Source organism: Lonchura striata, chromosome 11, assembly GCF_046129695.1.
Source record: "Lonchura striata isolate bLonStr1 chromosome 11, bLonStr1.mat, whole genome shotgun sequence".
NCBI classification, from domain to species: Eukaryota; Metazoa; Chordata; class Aves; order Passeriformes; family Estrildidae; genus Lonchura; species Lonchura striata.
Genome location: NC_134613.1, coordinates 19,198,966 through 19,222,965, shown reverse-complemented (window position 1 = coordinate 19,222,965; position 24,000 = coordinate 19,198,966). Strand labels below are relative to the sequence as shown.

General features: G+C 42.2%; 2 long non-coding RNA genes across 2 annotated transcripts in view; both read right to left on the bottom strand.

Moving 5' to 3' along the window:
- The window catches only part of LOC110474476 (uncharacterized), a 39,257-nt gene extending 32,732 nt beyond the window's left edge, over positions 1-6,525 (bottom strand). Inside the window, exons 1-2 of the long non-coding RNA XR_002466080.3 lie at positions 6,456-6,525; positions 6,156-6,288 (exon numbers count right to left, since the gene is read on the bottom strand). This is a non-coding gene — a long non-coding RNA (uncharacterized LOC110474476). The remainder of the gene's footprint in view (positions 1-6,155; positions 6,289-6,455) is intronic.
- Positions 6,526-8,983: 2,458 nt separating this feature from the next.
- On the bottom strand, positions 8,984-18,720 carry LOC110474474 (uncharacterized). The gene is made up of 3 exons (XR_002466076.1): positions 18,588-18,720; positions 13,792-13,834; positions 8,984-9,004 (listed from the first exon to the last, which is right to left on the bottom strand). It is a non-coding gene; the product is annotated as an uncharacterized LOC110474474 (long non-coding RNA).
- Between the last annotated feature and the right edge of the window lie 5,280 nt (positions 18,721-24,000).

Below are 24,000 nucleotides of genomic sequence, written 5' to 3'. Positions count from 1 at the left end.
AAGCACTGACAGACTTTGGGATCTGAACCTTCAGGCTTGAGGTCTTCCAGGACAGAGCAGAACATGAAAATGGGGAGAGGAAATGGAGAAATCAGCTCCAGTTCAGCATTTCCTGCCTTCAAGAACTCTTCATTGTAAATAGCTAAAAAAAGAGATTTGTAGTTCACCTGATATGCTGACATTATTGAGAATGCAGAACAATACAAAGTCTGCTTTTGTTCAGATCTTAGAGCAGCGTTCAGACCCCATTCTTTGCTATCAGTACTACCTTGCATCCTTTACACATTAAGTGGCAGTGACACCTGCACCAATACCCTACACAAATGTTGATTGGCAGGATGAAGACTGGCAAAAGTAGGATCTACAAGTGATTTATGAATGCAATTCAGTGGCTCTTGTTTATAAACAGCCTGGTTTGCTTAACTGCTGTATGCATCATTCCTGCAAAGATACACACAGGTCTCAGGTGCTCTGCACGCAGCAAGAAGTCTGCAAGGCACCAAGGAAGTGAAGGTGCATAGGTGGAGTAAATGAAATAGAAACTCTTGAGAAGAAAAAATTCATTTCCCTGAAGTTGCAAGACTGAAGTTTAGCAATGGAAGGAATTCACTGGCCTGGCAAGTCTGGATGCTGCCAGAGAAAAGCACTTTGGAACTGCCTTAGCCCTATCCCCAATATCCTTAGCAGTAACACACCCTTTTCTTCTCTTCAGGCACAGAGCTACCTTGAAAACAGTTTATCCCTCTTACATCCAGTATTAATCAATAATATTAACCAGCCAAAGCTTTGCTACTGAACCCAAATAAAATGTGACTGGAATTTGTGCTGATGAAGATCTGGTGAGGGAACTGCACAGAGCAGAGAAAGATTTGTTTTCTTTTTCCATTGTGTCAGAATGAGCCCTATGAAAAGAGGACGGTGCAGCTTTAATAATAAAAAAAAATGAAAGAAGGAGAGGAAGAAAAAAAGAAAGAAAGGTGCCTCAGTTGTCTCGGCAGCTGATCAACAAAGGAGCAGTCGTGAGCTGTAACCTCTTGGAGCTGCAGTCTGGAACATGACACATGTCAGGCTATGATAAATGGTGCGGAGTGTGTGCAATTTCAAGCGCAATGCCCTTGAGATGCTCAGGACCCCGATCGCAAATGTTATTGTTAAATTAAACCTTAAAGGAAGGATTGGGAAGGGGAGGGGTGGGTTTGTGTGTGTGTGTGTGTGTGTATGTGTGTATGTGTGTATTTATTTATATATATATCTATATATATATATGGATGTATGAAATGCACAGAAGAGAAGGGGGAAATGGTGAGGTGAGGAGAGAAAAACTTTATATTTCTTTTAATTGAATTGTGCATCTTCTAGGTCTGGTTGAGCTATGGGAGAACTTCAAGCGGGGTTTTTCTATCCTACAGGCATTTTATTACTTTTGCTCCATCACAATTTGATAGCTAGAGATCAGCTAAAGTAGGCAGGTGCAAGATTGGAAAACAGGTATATAAATAAATAAACACATGCCACAGATGTGCAGTTTCTCTAGCTCAAGTGCTCTGCGTCCAGGTACCTTTGAATCCAAATGAGTGAAGTTTCAGAGAGAACTGATCTTTTCAGAGAGCTGATTTTTTTGGGATCTGCTGGTCTCTGAGGCCTTGTTTGTTAGTTGTGTTTTTGTTTGATGGTGTGTGTTTGTTCTTTCTGAGACAAATACTCACACTTAAAAGCTGCTCTGAGAAAGAGGCAACATTTACATCCACATCCCACTGTGAGGAGAGCAGGGACTGAATTTTGCAAGTCCTCCAGGCAGATTTCATCCCCCTCCTGCAAGAATGGCCCTGACATGCAGCTCATTGCTTCTGTGGTGTCAGTGTCCTTTCCCTGTGGTTTTGGAGTGGGAGTGGGAACAGGGGCAGTGAACAGTGTTTTAGACAAGCAATTGCAGTAAAGTGAGTGGTCATGGGGTATGGAACATTGAGTAAGAAACAAAGCAACCTTTCCCACGTGCTGAATAACCTTTTGCCAGGAGAGGTGGCAGGGAGAGCTCCACAAGGCTTACCCTCTGAATTGTGCTTCAGGTGGGTGCTGTGGAGAGCAGGGACTGGATCTCCTGGGTTCCCATCTCTGCAGCTTCCAGCTCCCTCTGAAGAGATGAGAACCAACATGCTCCTACCTTGAGGTTGTCTCTGGTCACCCTGGACCTGCTCTTGAATCTGTTCCTCTTTCCTATTCTACATCTTCCATCTTTTCCATGTGCAGAGGAGCCTCCAGTTTGAAACTCACACAGATTCCTCAGAAGTCCTCTCCTTACTTTCTCCCTCTCCACCCTCCCTCCCCCACCATGTCCATGCTGAGTGCAGTTCGTGTAGGTAGTGCAGGAAACACAGTGGAGAAGGGAGCTGTGTAAACGAGGGGGAGGACACGGAGTGGGTGAGGTACGGGGTGGGGAGCTGGAAAGTGTTCAAGGGGAAATGCTTGCATGGCTCGCATAATTGAAGGGAAGAAAGAAGCAATGAGAAGCAAAAACCCTCCACTGGAAAAGGAGATGGGAAAAGCCTTTAAATCATGATGGAAAGTAAACTCAAACAAACAGTAAAAGGTAACAAAGGACTAGCAGTGACTCATTTAGCAAGATATATTGTTTGTTCTAATTTTTACCATCTACTTATTGCTCCTGGTTGCCTCCATAGTGACTCATTGTCCATTAAAACATTCAGAGTGTCATGACAGCATTAAAACCAAGGCTCAGATTTGGGAAATATAACATATTCAAAGAACATATTAGATACCAAAGTACTAAGATTATTATTTTTAGATGCATCTTATGAACATCCTACATCTTGTTTTGTACTTTTTGGCTACTGTTGCCTAGCGTCCAGGAAAACTCACGTCCTTTTTCGGTTCTTTGGAACATTTTCCCCATGTTTCTTGTTATTAAAGAAAATAAACATTAGACAAAAGCGGACTTTATTGTATCTATAAATAATTTAATGCAGATGGATTCATGGAAAATACCAGCAGGCAGATTTCCAGAGAGAAAGAAAGAAAGGGAATGGTCTAAGGTTAGATGGTGAGGAAACAGAGAGAGTGAAGCAGCAAGAAACTACAAGATGTGAAGAGTAGACACAAACAAGAAGGGAACTAATAAAGGGTAGCTGAACATAAAGATGCCTTGGGAAGATGACTCCTGCTCTTTAAAAAGAGATTATCCTTTAGTAATGAGCTTCCTGCTACCAAGGAAAAGAAGGCATTTGCTCAGTGTCTTGGGAGGGTACCACAGACTTATATTTAATCATCTCTCATACTGACGTGTTACTAACTTTTCCTTTTGGGGACAGGTGGCAGGTGATGACAATGTTGAGATGATATTTAATGATGTATCCCTCCTTTATGACCTATCACAGTATCCTGTGGACTTAGAAGCCTGTGTGGATGGATGCCTGAAAACTTGATGATACTCAGTGTTGTGTCTCATCCTAGAAGAATGCCTGTTGCATTAGAACGTGGGAAGTTATATGAAATGAACATTGAAAAAAAGTTTGGCCTGTAGGTAGGAGGAGCTGGTGAAGAAATGAGTGGTGGGAAAGAAAAAGGGCATTTTTGGGGGAATGGAGCAGCTTTGCTTGATTGCAAACAGCTGTTTCTAAGCCACCAATATTTGCTGATGTTGCACCAGAAAAGCCTTCCTTAAGGTGCTGCTTCTGCCAGGCAAAGTGGAATAAAAGCCAGTTAAGAACTCAGCTGGAGCCATTGAAGCAAACATGAAGCAAAAACCCTCCCTGCACCTTGTAAGACACACGAGGCCTCTTTGTCCAGTCACAGCTTGGACAGGGATTGTATTTTTGTGATCTATATTGGCTTTTGTATCCATGCATAACCAAAAGGCAATGGGTACTGAAGTGGAAGATAGAGGAGCTGTAAACCAGGTCTGTGACAAGAGCTGAACGTGTCTCTGCTCCCTAGGAGTGCTTTTGGGAGAGGTGTTGCAGCACTGAGCTATCTTCTGCAAACACAGGACACCAGGGGAGGGAGACAGGAAGGTTTCCAGGGAAGAGAACCACCCACCCACAGGTGGGAAGAAAGGTTTACTTCAGACATTAGAGAAACAGAAGCAGAAGCAAAGGGAGAAATCTTCTTCTTGCCATTCTGCTGCTTTGCCACATGCTGGGGGAGCAGCACATTGTTCTCCAGCTGAACAATGCCCAGTTCCCACCACGTGCAAAGGGAAAAGAATGTGAGCTTTGCTTTGCTTTATTATCAACTTGTGCAGTGCAGAGATAACTGCACAGGCTGCTCGGTCCCCGAAAAGCAAAGATGAATTTTGATCAAAATTGGATTACAGGGCATTTCATTTTTACTTAAGAATGGTTCTGAATTGGTTTCCCATTTACTCAATATCCACAAAAATAACAAAATAAAAACTGTCAAGACAGAATAATGCTGCTGAAAAGAAAAAATAAAGCTCAAAAATTTGCGAAAAAATAATTGGACTGAAACAGCTCCAAGTCAGATTAACATTAAATCTTCTTAAGAATGATGAAGGCTCTTGCAACCAAAGGCAAGATATTTCATTAGGCTGAATCTGCATATTTAATTCTCAGCATGCCAATTTAATGTAATATTTTTTTTGGTTATCAGGGATCGTTCTTTCGTGATACATAATAATGACATTGCGTTTGGCTTAAAAGTAGAAGTCCACAATCAAGGCAATCACAGACTATTAAGTGCTCAGTCAAATCCCAATCAAATTTTGTTCAAATGGGTTAAAGGGAGATGATCAGAGCTGCCAATCCCAAAATACAGCCCAGCCCTTCAGCCCATCCTGTGGCCAAAGGAATAGTACTCTCTTGACTTCAGCAGACTCTATGATGGAAAATATTTCTGTCCAAAACAAAATTGGCCTGTAATCTGGGTAAGCTATTCAGAGCAAACAGTGGCAAATTTAGCCTTTTCTCCTGTTCACAAATCATCCATGTACGGACTTTGTTGTTTTAATGCCTTTGCATGTATTTGCCTGACAAATACTAAATATAGAAATAGCTCAGCAGCCTGGTGACATTGATTATATCTTGTATTATCTATGGTAGATTGTGGTATATGACTGGTCCTTTAGGTTACACTGCAATTTAGCCATAGAGCAAATATGTTAAAATACCAGTGTAAAATGTACTAAATCAGATCCTCATGAATTTTAAAGCCTGGAGTCTGAAGCTCTTCCTCAATCTGTTTACCAAATCAGTGTGGCTGCTCTCAAATTAAAGTGCAGTGCCCCATAAGCAAGATCAGGCTTATGAGCCATCATAAACTCACTCTGCACTTGTAAATGGCAGCTGATTCAGCTGTAACCTGAAAGCAGCTTTTGGGACCAGAGCATTAAGCATTTCCAAAAGTTTCTTACCATTGTCAGCCTTCTAGACTCTCAAAATCATACAGCGTGCCAGGCTATGGGTTCTGAGTTGAGTGAAGTGCCTGTCCTCAGCAGCACATATTGAAATGCAACAGCAATGTTCCCTTTGTTTCAAAATGTTTGTTTTATAACACACGCTTGTAAATGTGTGTGTTTGTGAAGGGATTGATTGAAAATAAGGTCACAATACTGAAAAAAAGAAAATCTGCCTTTTTGCCAAACAATGTAGAAATGTTGCATGTGAGGGTCAGATACAGAGGCAAATTCCATTTAAAGGGTTCGAGGCTCAGTGTGATGGCACAGAGACCAATGTCAGTGTTTCCTACTCTGAGCCAGATTTTGTCAGAAATTGCTGCTCAAGGACCTCAGGTGTCATCTCTCCATGGAGGACATAATGTACATCTTATGGTTTAGTCTTTTCTCTGCTGCCAAAAGGGCAGAGCCAGGGCTGCAAATGTCTCCAAAACCAGACTAGAGAGGACTGTAGCCTACCTGTAGGCACAGGCTGCCCAGAGAAACTGTGGATGCCACATTCCTGACCGTGTTCAAGGCCAGGTTGGACGGGGCTCTGAGCAATCTGGTCTTGTGGAAGGTGTCCCTGCCAATTCCAGGGGGTTGGGCTGGGTGATTTTTGGAGGTCGCTTTGAACTCAGACCTCTCTGAGAGTTGACTGAAGGATATCCATACATTCCTTATGCCCTGAGTGGATATTCAGCCAAGAGAATACTTGTTCTATAGGTACACAAAACTTATTTATTACCTGTGAGAGATGTGATCCTCAAGTATGTGCCAGGGAAAGGAAAGTATTCCCTGGGTCATGTTGTCTCCTCTTGTCTTGGATGTATTGTAGTATTTCTCTCCAAGAAGAAAACTTTTCTTGCTGATGTGCCAGTCTCTTGGAAAAAAAAAAGAAAAAACCCAAAAAGACAAAAATTCCCCTTCTGCCGACATTCCCTTCCAAGTCTGGGAACCTCTATTGTCTTTTCTCTGGTAATAAATGATAATAATTAAAGGCAAATACACAATAATTAGTCACACTAGGTTTATCCATCTGGCATACCTGTATCTCATCACTGTGTCTTTGAAACAGATGACAAGCACCATATTGCACAACATCCTGCTAATGGGTCTGAGCAGGGAAAAAGAAGGTAAAAGGGTTACCACAAAAAAAAAATAAAGAAAGTAAAAGAAAAAAAAAAAAGGTTAGCAACAGGGACTGGCTGACATTATCAACATTATAGAACATTTTAAAAAATAGTGGTGGCTGACTGTCAAGTTATAAACCACTTAGTGGCAGATGGGTTTTCAACTGGGGGTTAGGAAAACATGGAAATATGCAGCCCTTGGCTTAAACTACCTCCTCCTTAAAATACCTGTACCTGACATACCTACTGTTGAAACAAGGATCACTTCCTGGAAGATTTTAGCTGGGCATGCAGATGAATGAGGAAAACAAGCCATTCTAAAAGCTAAATGAAAATTTTGTTTCATTCTGAGGATAAGACATTATAGACCCAGTAATCAGCTATTTTGGTCCCTCTTCTCTGGGTTGATTGATGCACACCAGGAGTCTCTCCATTGCTATCAGGGCTGCCTGAGAGAAGGCAGAGAAAAATTAATACAGCAAAGAATTTTCAACAAATATTTACTTATTTTTTAAAAAAATGATCATACAAGTCTGGCATTTGATTTCTGGGAACTTGTGAGAAGCAGAGATTTACTTGTATAAATAATCACAGGGAGCCAATTTCAGTCACATGCATTCAGATTTCGATTAAACCTCCACAAGTGCTTCAACTCCTTTTCAAAGAAAAAGCAGACCCTGGCATGCTCTGAGAGCTGATTGTCTGGTTGTAATGATTTTTGGGTTGCAGTGCAGTCGTGCCCAAGACACCCTCTGTGGAGCTGGGCCCAGCTATGTTACCTAGCTGCATAAAAACAAAGAAAGCAAACAAAGGCAGTGCCTGACCAAAAGCCTCCACAACCTTGGTGTAAGATGAGCATTAAGCACAAAAGTGATCTTGTACTTCCCCAGGTCTAACCTTCCTGAACCTTGCTGAGCTGATAGCTCAAAGCTACCAGATGGCACTCTCTAAAGCAATAATATTTTTTTTAAGTATAATAGATTATCATAGATTTATAATAGATTCTGAGGTGGAAAAAAAAAGTCATTTTTTAATTTACACCCACTACTCATCCAAGCTTCATGGCAAAATCTTCCTTCACAAATATCAAGCTGCCCTGTCACTCATACTCTGTGAAGATTTGTATCTGGCTGGGATTTAGGGAACATCTCAGTTCTGCCTTTGCGATGAAGGTGCATCTTCTTTAGGTGTTACTGAGCTGAAGCTCACCACAAGTCAGGGGTGGCTGATGTGATGCCAGAAGCTGTACTGTTTTCTGTCGAACATCCCAATCTCAGGAAGAGAAGAACCATGACCCTGGCCAAACTTCTGTGCACTCAGAAAATGCAGCTAGGTGTTTGTTAAAATGGTAATGGCAAATTGGTTAATTTTCATGTTGTTCTTGTGCATTAGGATCCCTGATCATAAGGAAGATAAAGAAAATAATGGAAAGGGTGAAGGGAGGTTCTACAGGTGATGCTCCCCTAACACCTCATACTAACTCTATCCCTGACCATATTGACATAGGGAATGCATCATTACCTGAATTGGGAGAACTGTTTTTTATATATATATACACCTGGAGCTTATCTTGCGCAACTTTGCCTCTCAGAAGCATTTCAGCCAAGCTAAGCCCACTGGCATACATCACACACAACAAGCTGTGATGCTTTTGCAATAGTCTAGAAATGCAAAAAAAAATTGTATTGGTCTGCAAATGAATTGACAAACTCAATCTGGGAAGAGCCATGAGGCTCTAGGATGGGAAACTTATATAAAACCAGAGCAAAACCATGGAGTTTGTCATTAATTCCTCCTAGGTAAATTAACTGGGGACAAGTTTTTCAAGATACTTCCTGTACATATTTTCTATACAAAGAGACCTTCTCTTGTTTGTTTCTCTCTTCCTCTGGACAGTCCCTAGTGATGATTTTCACAGCTCTTATGGAAGCAGCTCATTGTTCTGCAGAGACTTAATTAAAGTGTACTTCCATGTGAAATTAGGCTATTGTATTTATTTAATCTTTATGGTAATTGCTGTAGAAGGGCTGTGACTGTCTGCATCCTACTCTCACACCCACGTCCCTCCCCACCCCACGGCCACCGCTCCCCGAAGGAAATGGCAAGTTGTTCTGCCCTGCTTGAACTCCTCATCTGCTCAAGTGATGCATTTGAACTTTAACCCACAGACAGCAATATTTGCTCACCATGCCAGCGTCGTTCACAGGCTTAAGGTGTGCTGGAAATGCTCTGCAGAGAGAAACGGGTTTGTGGTTTTCTTCTCCCAGGTATCAGCTGATACTGCATTGACTTCTTACAGCTGTACTGACTTATTAGCAGAGCTCATGTGGTATTTCACACTTTCTGTGCCAGTCCACGGGTCTTTCCTAGGCTGAATTTCATCTTGAAACTATGCACTCCATTGTCATGGGAAAGCTTTTTCTCCAAATTAAAAATTAAAGGTCTGTGACTCCACCTTAATCACCTGAAATGTTAAAAATACAATGCCAATGAACATACAATTACCAGGTATCATTTATGTCCCAGTATTATCCAAGGAAAGTGTAAAATAAAGCTCTGGCACTTGATTTCTATTGTTGGCGGTAGGAGGAACTGTTTCAATTTGTTTTCAGAACATTTCTACAGTGAGATGGGTCTGTTTTCCAAAGAGATGTTGGTAAATTGAAAACAACATCAGGTTGCCTTGACTCCACTGTGCCTGGAAACAGATGAGTAGAGTTGCAGCAAGGAATAAAAATCAAATAAATGTAATTAAAGCCTCCAAATGGTGTGATGCCAGTATGATTGGCATATTTTATTTTGTCCTCAAAGACTGAGCTCCCAAAAAGGTTTGTCCTGAGATGCACCAGCAGACAGGTGATCCAGCCCCCTCTCAGACCATACCTAAAGTTCAAGTCTGACTCAAGAGAGTCACATCACAGGAAGAGGAAAATTGAGGTCTCTGGCTCATCACTGTAAAGATAAAATTGTATTTTCTGTCATACTCTAACATCCTGTTTAAATTACTATTGCTGCAATCCTCTCACATACAGAGAGAGGATTCATATTTAATATATTTTTTTCAGATTGGTTGAATAAAACACAAGAATCCAGCTTTTCATAAATCAGTTGTCTGAAGGACAGATTATAATCCAAAGCATTTCCAGAAATTCTCTCATCTGTCTTCTGCCAGGTGTGTATTTTATGCAATTGATAACCTCCACTTTGTTTCCATATGAACTGTCTATTCTCTTTCATTCTGTCCCACAGGGCTCCGTGCTGGCCCTGGTGCTTCTGAAGCTCTGAATTGGCTTCCTCTTCTAAATCAGCATGAGGAGTGAATTATTATTGCAACATCACATCACTATCACTCAGATTCACTTTGATTTATCTGCAGGCTGATCCCAACAGCCCAGCTCTGCTTTCTTGCTGGGTTGATGCAGCTATTGTTTCAAATCTGGTGGTAGAGGCACTGTGTCTGTGCTCTTTCTTTGCAGTTTGCCTTTCTGGGTGGTGGGCTGTGTAACTCCATCCTGACATAAGGGACACGTCCACCACTTTGGAAGAAGATATGAGAAACCACTCACTAGGCAAAAATGGAATAATTCATCTCCACTGCACTGCAAAAGCTTTAACCTAATCCTTTGGGCACAGAGAATTGCTTCAACTCGAGGTTTTATAGCCATTCAAAACTTTTTTAGTGTTAACCCTGACTATTCCTCTTCTCCATGTAACTATCTGATGGCTGTACAGACCCCCACTGAAATCTGACTCTGGGGAAATCTTCCCACAAAATTAACTTTTCTGACACTCTAATACCTGAACTAGTATTTCTTATTCTGTTTCATTTTTTGTTGCAATGACAACAAGAAGGTAAAGAAAGGATGATTCATAACTTTTGAAGAGGCGTAATATTCAAATATCTGGAACCTCTAGTTGGGGTTTGAGGATGACCCTTCATAGGTGCTGTGTTTGCATGTCAAATGAGGCATATTCCAGTCTGAGAGGTCTTCCCCCTTTAGGAAAACACCAGATTTAGTAGGTACCTAAAACAACCAAGGGTGTTCAAAAATGAGTAATCTGTTCTTTTGCTTGCTTTTCCCTGGAGAAGACTCAGTTTTTAGGTAAAAGGAATCTAGGGTATTGTTTGTGGGACTTCAATTTGTCTTGGTTTTGCTCCATAGCTGTGACCTCAGCTATCTGCAATCTGTTCCTACACATTCCTACACATTCCCCCTTGTGCAGGTCTAGAAAATGGGGGCAGGAGCTCAGCAACTCAAATGAGTTTCCACCTGCAGCCCCTCCCGAGTTTATCTCCTTAGACCTCCACCCTATTTGGAATTCCTTCTTTTCTACAATGCCTCCTCTCCTCAGAGAATTGCTCTTTTATTGAGCTTATTTTTGGACTCCAAAGGTGCTGTCAGAAAAGGCAGAGATGACAGTTCTCTTTGATGCAAACTGGGTAATACCACTGCACTTGTTGGCGTGCTGCACCTACAGGAGTGTAGGGAATGCATTTGAGGGGATGTTTGATCTTCCATGACTATCTCTTACAATCCCTGTTTTTATATGGTTTATATACACTCCACGTCTGTCCAGGCACTGCAGCACCAAGGACTGATCTCAAACAGAGCATGTGTTTAAACTGGCCAGTGTTATCTTCCAAACCCTGAAAAATCCATGGGGCCACACCTTACAGGGCCTAAAGGAAAGAAACAAGGAAAACAAAACAAAAAGCCCAGTGACTATGAACGGGCAGAAACTTCAGCTCCATTATCACTCCCCTTCATCTGCTCAAAAACCCTCACTGCAGGGGTTGTCATGGTGATGCAGGTTTGACCTCTCACTTTTTACTCTTCCAGGAGCTAAAAAGGTAAAAATGAGCCATTCTGTCTCGAATGAAAATCAACCTTCCTCAGTCAAAGGACGCCAAATTGCTTTTTCCCTTTGTCAAACCCGAATGTTTCCATAGGCGACACAGAAATATATAAATAACCAGCACCAGCATCAAGGAGCACCCGTGGGATGTGGCAGTGGCCTTGGTGGACGGGGCTCAGCAGGAATGGTCCATCCCTAAGTTTCCTGGAAGTCACAAGGTGCCACATGCCACAGTCCCCCTTTGCTGCCTCATTCTGTCTCTACAGCCAGATCCTCACTCAGCCACTTCAGCGTGGGGTTCGTGCTTGTGGCAGCTCTAGGGCAGAAAAATCAAATTATTGATTGAACTGTGCAGCAGCCTCATAAGGCATTATTAGCAGCCTGCTATAAGCAGGACCAGAAAGGGTAAAACAATTTATTTTTATTAATATTCTTGAGAGCTGGGCTTTAGCAAACCCGCCATTTCCCTGGGCTGGCAGCAAAGTCCTTGCACCGTCTCCTTGTCCCTGGATGAAGCTGGCAATGCACATGGAGGTCCTTCTGTTTGTCTGAGGGGTGGCCTCATGTATTGGGATAGAGCCCTTCTCTGAACCACCAGCAGAAGTAATCCCCTTCTGTCAATTACTATTGAATCTAAGTCCTCTGCTTTGATAACCAAATCCTTCCCTACTTGCTCATTCCTCCCATCCAGGCTCTCCTCCCACCACTTTCACACAGTGCCAGGGTAGCTTGACATGTGAAACCAGCATGACTTCAAATCAAATATTCGGGTTAACTACAAGCTGGCCTTGAATGAAGCATTTGAAGAACCTCTGATGCTAATTCCCTGATGCTTAACACGGTTCCATCAAATCTCTTCCTGCATGAGACTCTCTCCACCAGTTCTACCTTAAACAAGAGCTACTGAATTTATTTGACAAAATCAAAACAACTTAAGGTATATATATAAATACACACACACACACACACACATATATATTGCATGTGTGTGTGTATTTATATATGTCATATATATATATAAAGTGCCAGCCTTAAAATCCTACTAAACTGCAACTGAAGTCTGGAGTCATCTAAAGTTCAAATATTTCCCATGATTTCTGTATGGCAGGTTCTGAGAACAAGTGTTTTTGGATGGTGTAGCAATATGTCAGAGCACCAGACAACAGGAATTCAGCTGCTCTCCAAATATCATTGTCCTCAAACCAGGGACCATCTCTCTGAAGATCCTTCACTCCCACATCCTTGTTTCCACTTCTCCCTCCTCGCGGATAAATCTTTAGAAAAATGTGTTCAACAGACAGGGTCTGACAGTCCTTCCTCCCACCCCATGTGCACTCACCAACCCTCAGACACACTCCAGTGCCCTCAAAGGTTTTGTGCCTGAACCCCTGAGGTGTTTCAGCAGAATGGAGGCACTTCTGCCTCCCATACACTCCAGAAGCAGAGCTGTGCTGAACACCAAGTGCCTCCAGGCCCAAGACTATCTCTCAGACCCAGCCATGGGACCTTCTTAGACCTTCCCTTTTTCTACTTTGCAAATCAGCCATACACTCATTGAGGCACCAGGGTCTCCTCCTTTCCCACCATCTCAGTGAGTAACTTCAAGTGTTTTGAGAGCTGAACATGGGCAGCCCCTGCCATGACCCACCCTTCTCCTTTGCCAGCCTCCCTGGGGGGTGTAACACCTTCCCTCTCATCCACACAGCAGCCTGGACTGTCCTTGTCACAGGGCTCTTGCTGCACCTCTTGCTCATTTCTGGAAACAGCCACAGACTTTCCCTTCAAATCCATCCAGCCCTAGCAGTGACCAGAGTCACCATGACCTCCTGATCCATTCAGAGGAGGCATCTCATGAAGGGAAACAGCAGATTGCTTCAGATGATGCCCTGAATTATGAAAACAGACAGTATTAGTGACAACACTTCAAGAGAATCTTGTGGAAGGGCATTCCACAGGTTAATTATATAAAGTTTTATATTATATATATAAAATATATATTTATATATATATTATATATAGTATATATTATATAGAGTTTTCCTTTACAACAGTACAGCCCAGTGAGTCTGACTGGCCTCTATAAAAGGTCACTGTCATATCCCACACAAGCCATTTCTCTAGCACAAACAGGCATTCTCTAAGAGTAAGCTTCACAGGGAAAAAATACATATTTTCTCAGACATACCCTTTTGTCTTAATTTCTGTTATGCCAAAAGTAAATTCACCTGTATTTAGACTTCCTTTGGGGTGAGAGGGATTGAAACAGTGCCCTGATCCTATTATTTTTGTATTGTAACACTTTGGATATAAGTGATGGGATGTTACAAAGGTGCTAATTTCTGTATATTTATGCTCAGAATTTCAGCCCTGAAATAGAAATGTAAAGGAACTTACCACCACTTTTTCTCTCTGTGTGTTATCCTGCATTTTCCACAGCCTGAAAGATAGAAGTTATTAGATAAATGACTGCCAGTAGAATGCTATAGCTGCAATGTAAACTATGAAGACAAAATCCATAACAACAACAACAAAAAAAATAAAGTCTCACTCAGAGAAAAGTTCTGCTTTTCACATTTAAATGTACTAGTTATCAGTTATTCCTGTTCACAGAGCATTAAAATACATGTTGTTTCCTAAGCACTGGTGCAGCTCTAACTAGACTCAAGCTTGGAGCTAAAATAGAACATTTTTTACCAAGCAGTATAATGTAAAACTGTTGTCTAAACATCTCTCCTCCTTACTAGGTCTCTCTACATTTTTCTCCAGAGAATCCTGCTTTTTTTTTATAGCACCATTATTTATATCTTTGTTTATTAGTGGAATGAACTTGTCAGTAATTCTCTTCCCACCAGCCAACCTTTGTCCCAGCTCCCTACGTGCTCATCTCTCCAGCTTGGATCAGACACAATGGAGAGAGCTGCTGCCAAAGTCGTTTCAACATCATCAGCTGCTCAGCCCGCTGTGGGGCAAGGAGGTCACCCCTGGATCCTCGCCGGTGGCCTCCGAGCCCAGGGCCACTGTGGGACCCGTGGACACTGACCAGGCTGCAGTGGTCAGCCAGTGGCTCTGGTGCTCACAAGTGGCACTGTGAGGTGAAGGGATCTTGCAGGGAGCCCTGAACACTCAGCCACGGACCCAGCACAGGCATGGAGTGGGAAGAGGTGGCTCATGGAATTCCCAGGACAGGCAGATTCCTTCATGTGGAGTTCCATACTGGGCTGTAAGGTGCTGCCATGATGCTGGAAGCAACTTTAATGCCCCAAACCCCTGAGATATGAGGGTGATTCTCAAATTCCAGGACTCATCTTCTGATTTTACCACTCTAATTCACCAGTTTAACCCAGACACTGCCTGGACACATCCTACAGATGCTCCGCCCTTCAAAAAGACAAAGTTTATCTCCCCCCAATATTTTGCTTTTAACTTAAAACTTCTGCTTTCACGGCTGCAAGGATACTTGAGTCTGTCTTTGAGTCCTGCCAGAGATTTCCTTCTGTGGTTTTTAGGTAAAACAGCTGGGGAAATTAGTGACAAATAAACTTTTGCCTTAAGTTGGAGCAGACGAGCAGCAGAGCCCCTGTGAACAGTTCCTCACCAACGTGGGGATTCGCTGTGGGTTGAGAAGGTGCTGCATGTCAGCTGATCCATGGCAACTGTCTGTCCATGGCAAATGTGAGATAATTTAAGGGAGTTTAATCCTTTTTCTTTGCTAGTCCACATGATGAGTTCGTGCGGGGTGGTTGGTACACAGTAAATTCACACCGTAATTTACTGTGCACTAATTTCCCAAAGCTTTTAATTTCACAGTGTCTCAGTTTCCTCATCTGTAAAAGAGAGATAATAAATACTTCCCTTTCTGGCAGGAGTGCTCGAGATCCTTCAGCAGTAAACATAAAAGGAAACATTTTTAAATAGTTACTTACAGAAACTTAATTTTTAGTGTAAACAGTTATTTGTGTCTGATCTTATACTACAACAGCATGAGACTACATGTAGGAGCAAATAAAATTTGAAAAGTAAATAACTTCTGTTAAAAACAACAAGGATACTGACCATAATATTATTTATATACAGCTGGAATTGCAAATATTTTATTAAAGCTTTCTGTTTCAATCCATCTGTGATTCCTTATAAAGAAAAACTAACATTATTCATTTGCCATAAAGATGCACTAGGCTGTTTTCTTTAAAAAGAAGCAACATGTGTCAGGAAGGCCTAAACCTTGTATTTCTCAGGAGGCCCTAAAACTTCTTTTAGAGGGAGTGATGCATGATCAGACCCAGAAAACAGTGTGGTTTTATTTCAGATTTTTCTAGACTGTAATAGCCCAAGGGTATGTGCTATAAACTGGAGGAGTTGAAGGAGACCTGTTTTTAAGAGGAACATGGTTTCTGTTTCTGATTGGAATGTTTGTTTTAAACTTTTCTTTTAGGGGAACATTTCCAAACTAGTTGCAGTTTCAATGATGACTATATTCACATCACAATCCCAGTCCCTGGGAGTTGTCCTATTCTTCCTGGTGCAGCTGAGACTTCAAGAAAGGGAAATTTGCCTTTAAAATTTATTATTCATGCTGAAATTATGCATATAGTTCTAAAACCTAAAGACTGTGGAGGTCAGGAAGCAAAATGAAAATCAGGAACTTTTTTTCATTAGCATCCATATACTGAAAATTAATATTAACATATAAAAAGGAAACACTTGAAATTTGTGTATATCGATATAGGACTCTTTTTTCCCCCCTCAGCTGCTGAAGGAAACTTTTAGATCTGCTCCTGCTCTAGTAACAAAGCAGTTTAAATTGAAAACGCTTTCCATTTCTTCCTTTTCTAATTCTTCAGGTATTTCTGAGTGCTATTTCACCAGGCAAAGAACAGCTAATTCCAATCAGCGGTTGCCTCCTTGAGAGAGTTACAACGAGGTGCAATCAGCTCTGCTCCGTTCCGTGGTACTCAACTGCCATCCACTGGAGGAGAGAGGCAGAGGCAGGAGCTCTTCTCAACTATTTAAGTCACAGCAAAAATAAAAAAGAAAGTACGAACTTGGGTCGCACTTTCCTTACTTATCTGTTCTCTTGCCTCTCCTTAATGTGAAGAACAATTGAAGTTAATAAGCCAAAGAAAATACAGCTGACAAGAAAATCCTATCACTTTCTCGACCAAGCGAATGCAGTAGTGACTGTCCTTAAGCACTGTCTATAAATCCAGTAATTCTTAGTAGCCATATGAAGAGAAAGAAAAGTAAAGGAGTGAAGAAAAACTACGATTTTAAGATCCGGTCTAGGGCAAGTAAGGATGCTTAGAGCACAGTCTTTTACACTAGAAAGCACACAGGAATCTCCTTTAGTATGCTTATGTAAATGTTAAATTCTCAAAATATCACTGATTAAATAGAAAACACTTACAATAAAAGTCTCTAATTTTTGACTGCAACAAGAGTAGCAGCAGAAAATGGGCTTGCTGCAGCCAAGGGATCTTGTCCATCTGCCCAGCATTTTGATGCCTCAGCTGACTTGAATTAGGAGAGAATAACTTGGAAGATTTTTGAGTGTATCCAGCCCCAAGTTAAGAGAGTCCTCTGAAGCAGTGACTTATATTGCTTAAGATCATGCAGGGAGCTCCCGGTTGCGCTCCTGATGGCTTTATTAGAAACACAGTGGTGGATCTGTGCGATATAAAAACCATCCAGGGGAGAGCTTCAACACCTGACCTCTGCAAGGCACAGAAATATTTGGGTGCGAGGGGGATAAAAAAAATAGCTGTGAGTGCTTGACCGTTCCCGGTACCTCCTGTCACCATGCCCTTTCCCCCCAAGGACGCGCCTCCCATGCAACACATGTTGGAATGAACTTCTGCTCCTCGGAAAACGGGATGACACAGTTCCCCGTGTGTGCACTTCCCGTAGATTCCTGCAGCTCCACACCGAAGGATGCTGTGCTGGATGAGGTTGAGATCCTTGGTACCCTGAGACCGAGCTTTTTGTTCCTGGTGAGGCCCTTGACAGCTGAGATGGGCGGCTCTTGTTTGATTGTCGCTCTCCATCACGCTCAGGGGAAGCAGGGCTGGAAAGATGGGCAGGAATATCCTTCACTGCCTTCCCTTCTGCAGGAGCCTGACTTGTGCTTGACTCGTGTTCTGCAAACGCCGCAGTCCTTGCGTAGACAAAATCCTACCAACTCGGAGGTTTAGTTTGCCTGGCTAAAGGCTGCAGGATTTGACCTCTGGAAGCTCATGCTAAGTCCTCACAGCTCTGATTTTGAGTTTAAGCTTTGGCCTGGAATAACAATGACTGTGAGGGAAGCAATAGGTTATGAGCTGGGTTAAATGATACCTGCTTCTTGCCAGAAAGTCTAACTGTATTCAAGCAACTTCTGTCCTCATTTTCCTTTAAATAAATATATAAAGATGTTCCAACTTCCTATCTGAGCTGCAATAATGAAAATCATGTGCACATTAATTTGTACGGGGGTCACCGAGTCTCCCCAGCTCAACGGTTTTCAAACAGAGTGCGTAGTAAGCCCATAAAACATTTATTTTTCATAATTTATGAAGCATTACATATTGTGAGTCCACAATGCCAGCTGACGTAATACGTGATAAATTTGAAATAACAAAACATTTCTCATGTATTTTCCTCCTGATGTGACAATGTGGGACATAAATTTAAAAGAAAGTTCCCTTAGAAGACAAAAGCAAGGCAAAAGAAAAGACTGCTCTTAAATCAATAAATACTTATATTACACCAATTTATTGAGCCATTTCCCCACTCCAAGGCTGTGGCTCCCAGCTTTTTGAAGCTACCCCTGCTTCAAAGCTGGAATGAAAGGCTGCTGGGGTGGGTCACTTGTGCCCCCCACGAGTCAAGGGGGTGGCAGCGATGCCGCAGCTGCCAGTGCTGCCCTGTCCTTCCACAGCCACCAGCACGGGCTCCCAGCACAGCTGCTCCCTGTCCTGAGCCTGGAAAAATCTACCCAGGAATGATGACAGGCAGCAGGGCACAAAATCAATACCGTGTAAAGGTAATTTTCCTCCGTAACAATTATCATCCCTGTATTCCCAGGAAGAGTAGCAGTGAAAGGCTTTGCACTTTTGAAGATAACTTTCTAGTGCTAATTTAGCAGGCATGCAAATATGTAATTGCAGGATTATAATACAGAGCACAGAGCACTGCTGAAAACACTTAAAACTCACCTACGTGGCTCTGAAAGCCAGCTGATAAATTCTCATATTACAGGAAACACCTTATGGGCTGAAGGTTGAGATTCTCAGCATCTGTAAAATTGCCAAGTGACTCCTACCAAGCACTGAGTACCTGGTGCTGAGCACGATTTGGTTTCATTTTGTTTTGTTCAATTCAGTGCACCAAAGCAATATCTGCTTCAAGAAAATGCTGCAATCCAAGGAAGTGAAAAAATGTGAAAGTTATTTGAATGCATGACGCAGAACAGGAGTGAAGGATGGAGCAGGGCAAAGAGGTTCAGGGACTTTGTCTGGTGTCAGTACTCTGTTTTAGAAATAAACACAAAAATATTTAAAGATTGTGAAAAGGCGGCTTTGCCATAAAATAATGATCTTTCCTTTTAAGTTCAGCTTTTATATTCGTAGAGATTGATTAAACTTTACACCAGAAGCCCAAATGAGAGGGGAAAAAAATTAAAATTCATATGAAAAATACTCAGCGGGAATGATGTGAAGTTCAGTGTGTTGGAAGTCACTTTTCCCAGGAAAAGACAGCACATCCACCACAGCCAGACATGCAGGGACATCTACTGGCAGAGCAGCCAGACCTGGCCTTGATGAGTACAAAAATCTCGTTTTACACAAGAAAACCCATCAGTTTTAGTGACAGCAGAAGGTTTTGGCTGATCTAGTTAGAGGAATGTGTACAGAAAAGGGAGAAAAAGCTACTGGCTTGTCCCAGGGGTGAAATTAAGAATTTGCACAACACATCTCAGAGTGGGGTGTCCTTAGCTCAGCAACCCTGGCTGCAAACCACCCCCATGGTGGGGGTGCTGGACACACAGTCAATCTCACCCTTCCCAACACTATTCCTGCACCCCTCTCCTGCCAGTGTGGCCCTGAGCACAGGGGAACCAAGGCTCAGGTCTCACCACAGAGTTCTCCTGCATTAGCCTCGGGGACAGCAGTGAGGCTTGGCTGCTGTTTCCTCCCCCTACCCCAGGCAGAACATTCCCAGAAGTAAAAGGCTCCTTGCCTCCTCTCTGCCCTTTAATATAACCACAGGAGACAAGACACATTTAATCCCTTCTGGAAAGAGATGTACATCAGACTGATGAAATAGAGCAGGAACCAGCCTGACCCCAACATTTGGAACACTGGCTACCCTTCTTGAGACAGGGTGAGGACCACAAGCCAGGCAGCCTTACTGTAAAGAGATAAGAAGTGTTTGTTTTTCTCATCTCCAGATCAAGACAAATTTCTCAACTCCTTGTAGGAGTCCTGATTCTATAACTCATAAATGGAAATATCTCCCCACCCCCACCCATGGCGTCTTCTCCTCATACTGTTTTCTGCCCTCAGGGTATCTGTTCTATACTTCCAAAAAAAGTCCATCTGGTTATTTTACTGTAACACACTTACCAGAACTGTAAGTTCATAGAAAAAACATTTGAAAAGGACCTCTGGAGGTTTCTAGGCCAGCCTCCTTCTTCTTGGAGCTTCATTAACATCAACACCAGACCAGACCGGGGATGTTTTTTGTGTAGGTGATCCCTGAAAGTCACCAAGGAGAGAAATCCCACCACTGCCACAAATGACATGCCCTAGGGTGGTGCTGCATTCCAGGTAAAGAAGTTTAATTCTAGTTTTAGACATAAGACATTAGTCTTGAAGTGAAACACTCATCCATACTAGCTGAACCTTGTTCAGCAATATTGAAGTTCCAGCTTTTACTTGGATTTCAAAACCACCCTTTGGGTTATTTGCATTACAATTTTAGTTCAAACCATACTTCCCTCCAGCACAGACCCTCAGAAAGGCCACAACTGGACAAAATTCAGATTTCTACTACACCTCCACCAAGCAATGTGGGAATAAAAAGGTTGAGAGGGGTTGACAGATCAGGCAGGAGAGCTGGGAAGCAAGGGAGCATAGTGATGTACACTGACAATGACACAGAGACCTAAGATGGGACTCTTATAAATACCATGGTCATGTGCTGCCTTTAAGTCCCATTTCATCCACCCTAAATATACTCACTTTTACTTTGATTACACAGGGCTTTCAGCATTTTTAGGCTCTTCCCAAAAGCAGCTGCTAAAATCCAACTAAGTGTTTCTTTAGAAGTAAAGCACCTACAAAATCTTTCACTTAGCTGACATTATGAAATCAGAAAATGATACATTACGGTTGCATTCCTTACAGTTTTATACTTCATTTAAAACATTTCACCTGCTTTTATTTTTTTTTTTCTTTCCTTTTTTCCCCAGTCATTACACAATATCTGAAAGATAAGAGAGGGAAATCATTTTGTTACTTTAAATACTTATCTCAAGCTCTCATTTTGAGTACATTGAATACATGTACTGTGCTAAAAAATGCACAAGGGAAAAAATTCCAAGGATACAGCTAAGAGATTGTGAGAAGAAAAAAAATCAGAAAACAACAACAGCAGATCATAGAAGAAGAAGTGTCTAAAAAAATGAGAAACAACAAAAAAAGGGACAGAGCTATAGCATGGTAGAAGAAAAAAATAAATATACCACATAATTTATTGCAGGGAGAGTTCTGAAGAAAATGTCTTGTGAAATAAATATAATGCTCATGAGGACAAGAGATCTCATTCATATCCAATCTGTCTTGTGTAAAGAACTAGGCAATAATGTTCAAGTAAGTGAGTCACTGTGAGCTCTCCCAGTTCGGCTGAAGATTGCTCAATAGAAATAATAACAAGCCTCAGAAAAAAGACAGTGTAAGTACAGGTGGGAAAGGGAGACAAACTCAGAGCAATAAGTACATACAAAATATCGAGATTGCTGCACAAAGTAAAGGCATGATATGTGTCATTCTCTTCCTTCCAGACTATTCCTTCTGTGCCAGTGAAGCTCTGTGCCCAGGCTGACAGCTTCCCTCTGCCCGTGCTTGAGACAGCACAGATGTGAGCAAGTTTCATAAAGGGTGATTTATTTATGGATCCAGAGCCAGGGGCTTCTCAGTAAAGGACCTTCAACTCCATATTCTGTTCCTCATAATGAGCCATGGATGCCCAAGTCCCAGAAAATATCACGTGCCCTCTGATGCCACCACTGTCCTGTTGGCAGAGGATCTGGTGAGGATCAGGAAGGTGGTAGCTCAGGATGCAGACACTTTGGTAAATTAGAATGACATATAATTGCCATGAATTAGCTACATTTAACCTTTATAAAGGGGGATAGTCTTTTATATCCATGTGGTCTTCCACAGACAGACTGAGGGTATTTGAAGTCATGGCCAAGTGGGCAACCCTGGCAGTGCAAACTGCTCTTGGACACATCAGGAGAGCTCTGAACTGACACATCCTAGGGAGAGACTGGCTTGGGCAGGACAGGAACAGCATCACACAGCCCTGGGACTGTCCAAGCACTGCTGGCACAGTCACCTGCCAAAGGCAGGAGGGCCTGCCTGTGTGAGAACAGAGGGCACAGCCACCCTGCTCCCCTGCAAGCTGGCCCTGCCTGCCAGGAGCACGGCTGGATCCTCACAGAGCCCACAGCCCCCATCTGGGCACCTTGTGCAGGCAGAGGAGAAGAAACAGGAACCTTCAGAGAGTGATTCATCGTGCTCTAAAATCTGAGCCTTGTGGGAATGCTTCAAAACACACAAGTTCATTTCCTCCCAAAATGCAGCAAAACTGGATGTTTTTTTTTTCCTTAACTGCTTCTGTCCTCACAGGTCTCTCAAAAAAAGTTTAAGAAAAAAAAGAAAAAAAATTGGATTAGATACTTTTGATGTAAACCTGCTTTGGCAGGTGTGAGGTGGGAAGGGAGAGGGGTTTAACAGGATGGCAGAAAGATCCACTGATGAGTGCATCTGAATAGGGCTTTTTCCAGCCCAGGATTACAGGTTCAGTGAAGAGATCTCCTTGCTGCTTTTAGCTGCTACAAGTATTTGCATAGCCAGGCTAAAATACAGTAGGAAAATTGTTTTGTCTGGTATTGCTTCCACTTCTTCCTCAGTTATTGGAGGTGAGGCAGCAAGGAGACAGCAGCATGTGAAAGTCAGCTGTGGGGAGAGGCAGAGAGGATGCAGGGGATGGGACAGTACTGAGAGGGGAAGGGCACCAGTATCCAATTATTGGACATCTGCAGTGAAACCATCTTCACCCCCAGAGCAAAACACCACTGGAGTACAGCTCTGCCTGCCAGGTGGTCCAGTTTGTCCAGGAGCTCCCAGCAGGAGCCTGAGTTGCAAATTTAAACTCTACAAATTTCTGATAGACCAAACTATTTACAGAGAAAAAGGCTATCGACTCACATTTGGAAAAATGTCCTCTTGTCTGCACAACTCTACATTTTTCAATCTAAATTTGGAGGTTTGGCTACTGTGATTTTTCAGGGTATGAGATGTGGGTGAGTATTTTTGTACAAGATAATGTATATCCAAAATGATACAGACTGTTGCTAGAGCCAGAAAAAAGTTACAATGTCAGAATTGCGAGGAGATCAAAATATGCCTTTTAAAGACTATGAAATAGAGAACAACACCATCTAAGTGACCTGACCGAGGTTAGAGCATGAGTCACTTACGGAGGCAGGTGGGGAACTTGCTTCTGTGATCCAAGTCAGAAGCACTTGGAACTCACTCACTGTAAAAAAAATCTCAACAAGGAGGGTCCTGGGGGTTAAAAAAAACAGAATGGAATGATTTACCATGGTTTATGGGTACAAACAATGGCTTAAATGGACACCCTGATGTCTCTGAAGCACTTGTTAGCCAGGGAATGCATTTACAGCTGTGCATCAGCAAACAGAACTACAGAAGCACTGGACTTTTTAAATATAATTAATTAATTATTTTCCCTTCTATAATTCTATAAAATCATCCATCCTGCTCTCCAACCATTGCAAATGTTTCTCTGGCAGTGGATACATTGCTGTGCTCTACAAACAAACTTTGGCTGGTCTTATTATAAATTCCAAGTATTAGGGGACATACAGTCAGTTGGTGTTGTATTGTAACATCTCAATGGAAGTCAATGGAACTACAAAACTACACAATAGTCAAGGAATTACCTGAAGATATTAAAATCATCAGCCTGACTCTTGATATCATGGAATTAAATGAAAGAGAGGATAAGCATTTTTGAGGTCTTGTTATAAAAGAATATCCCACCATCACCAAGTGACATGAATGCAGGCTGAAGAGCCAAAAAACACTGCAGAAAAAGAAAAGTCTTGAAATTCATTTTAAACATTCTGATTATTCCAGCCTGACTTCATGCTTTTAGAGAGCTCTGTGATGACAATACAAACAGTAGCTCATTTCTCAATCAAATTCCACCCACATCAGTGTGTCACACTTGTGCCTGATGAGCAGGAAAGGGGTAGTGGTGGGGTGCTACATACCCAGGGGCATGTAGATACACAGAAATACAGATACTGCAAGT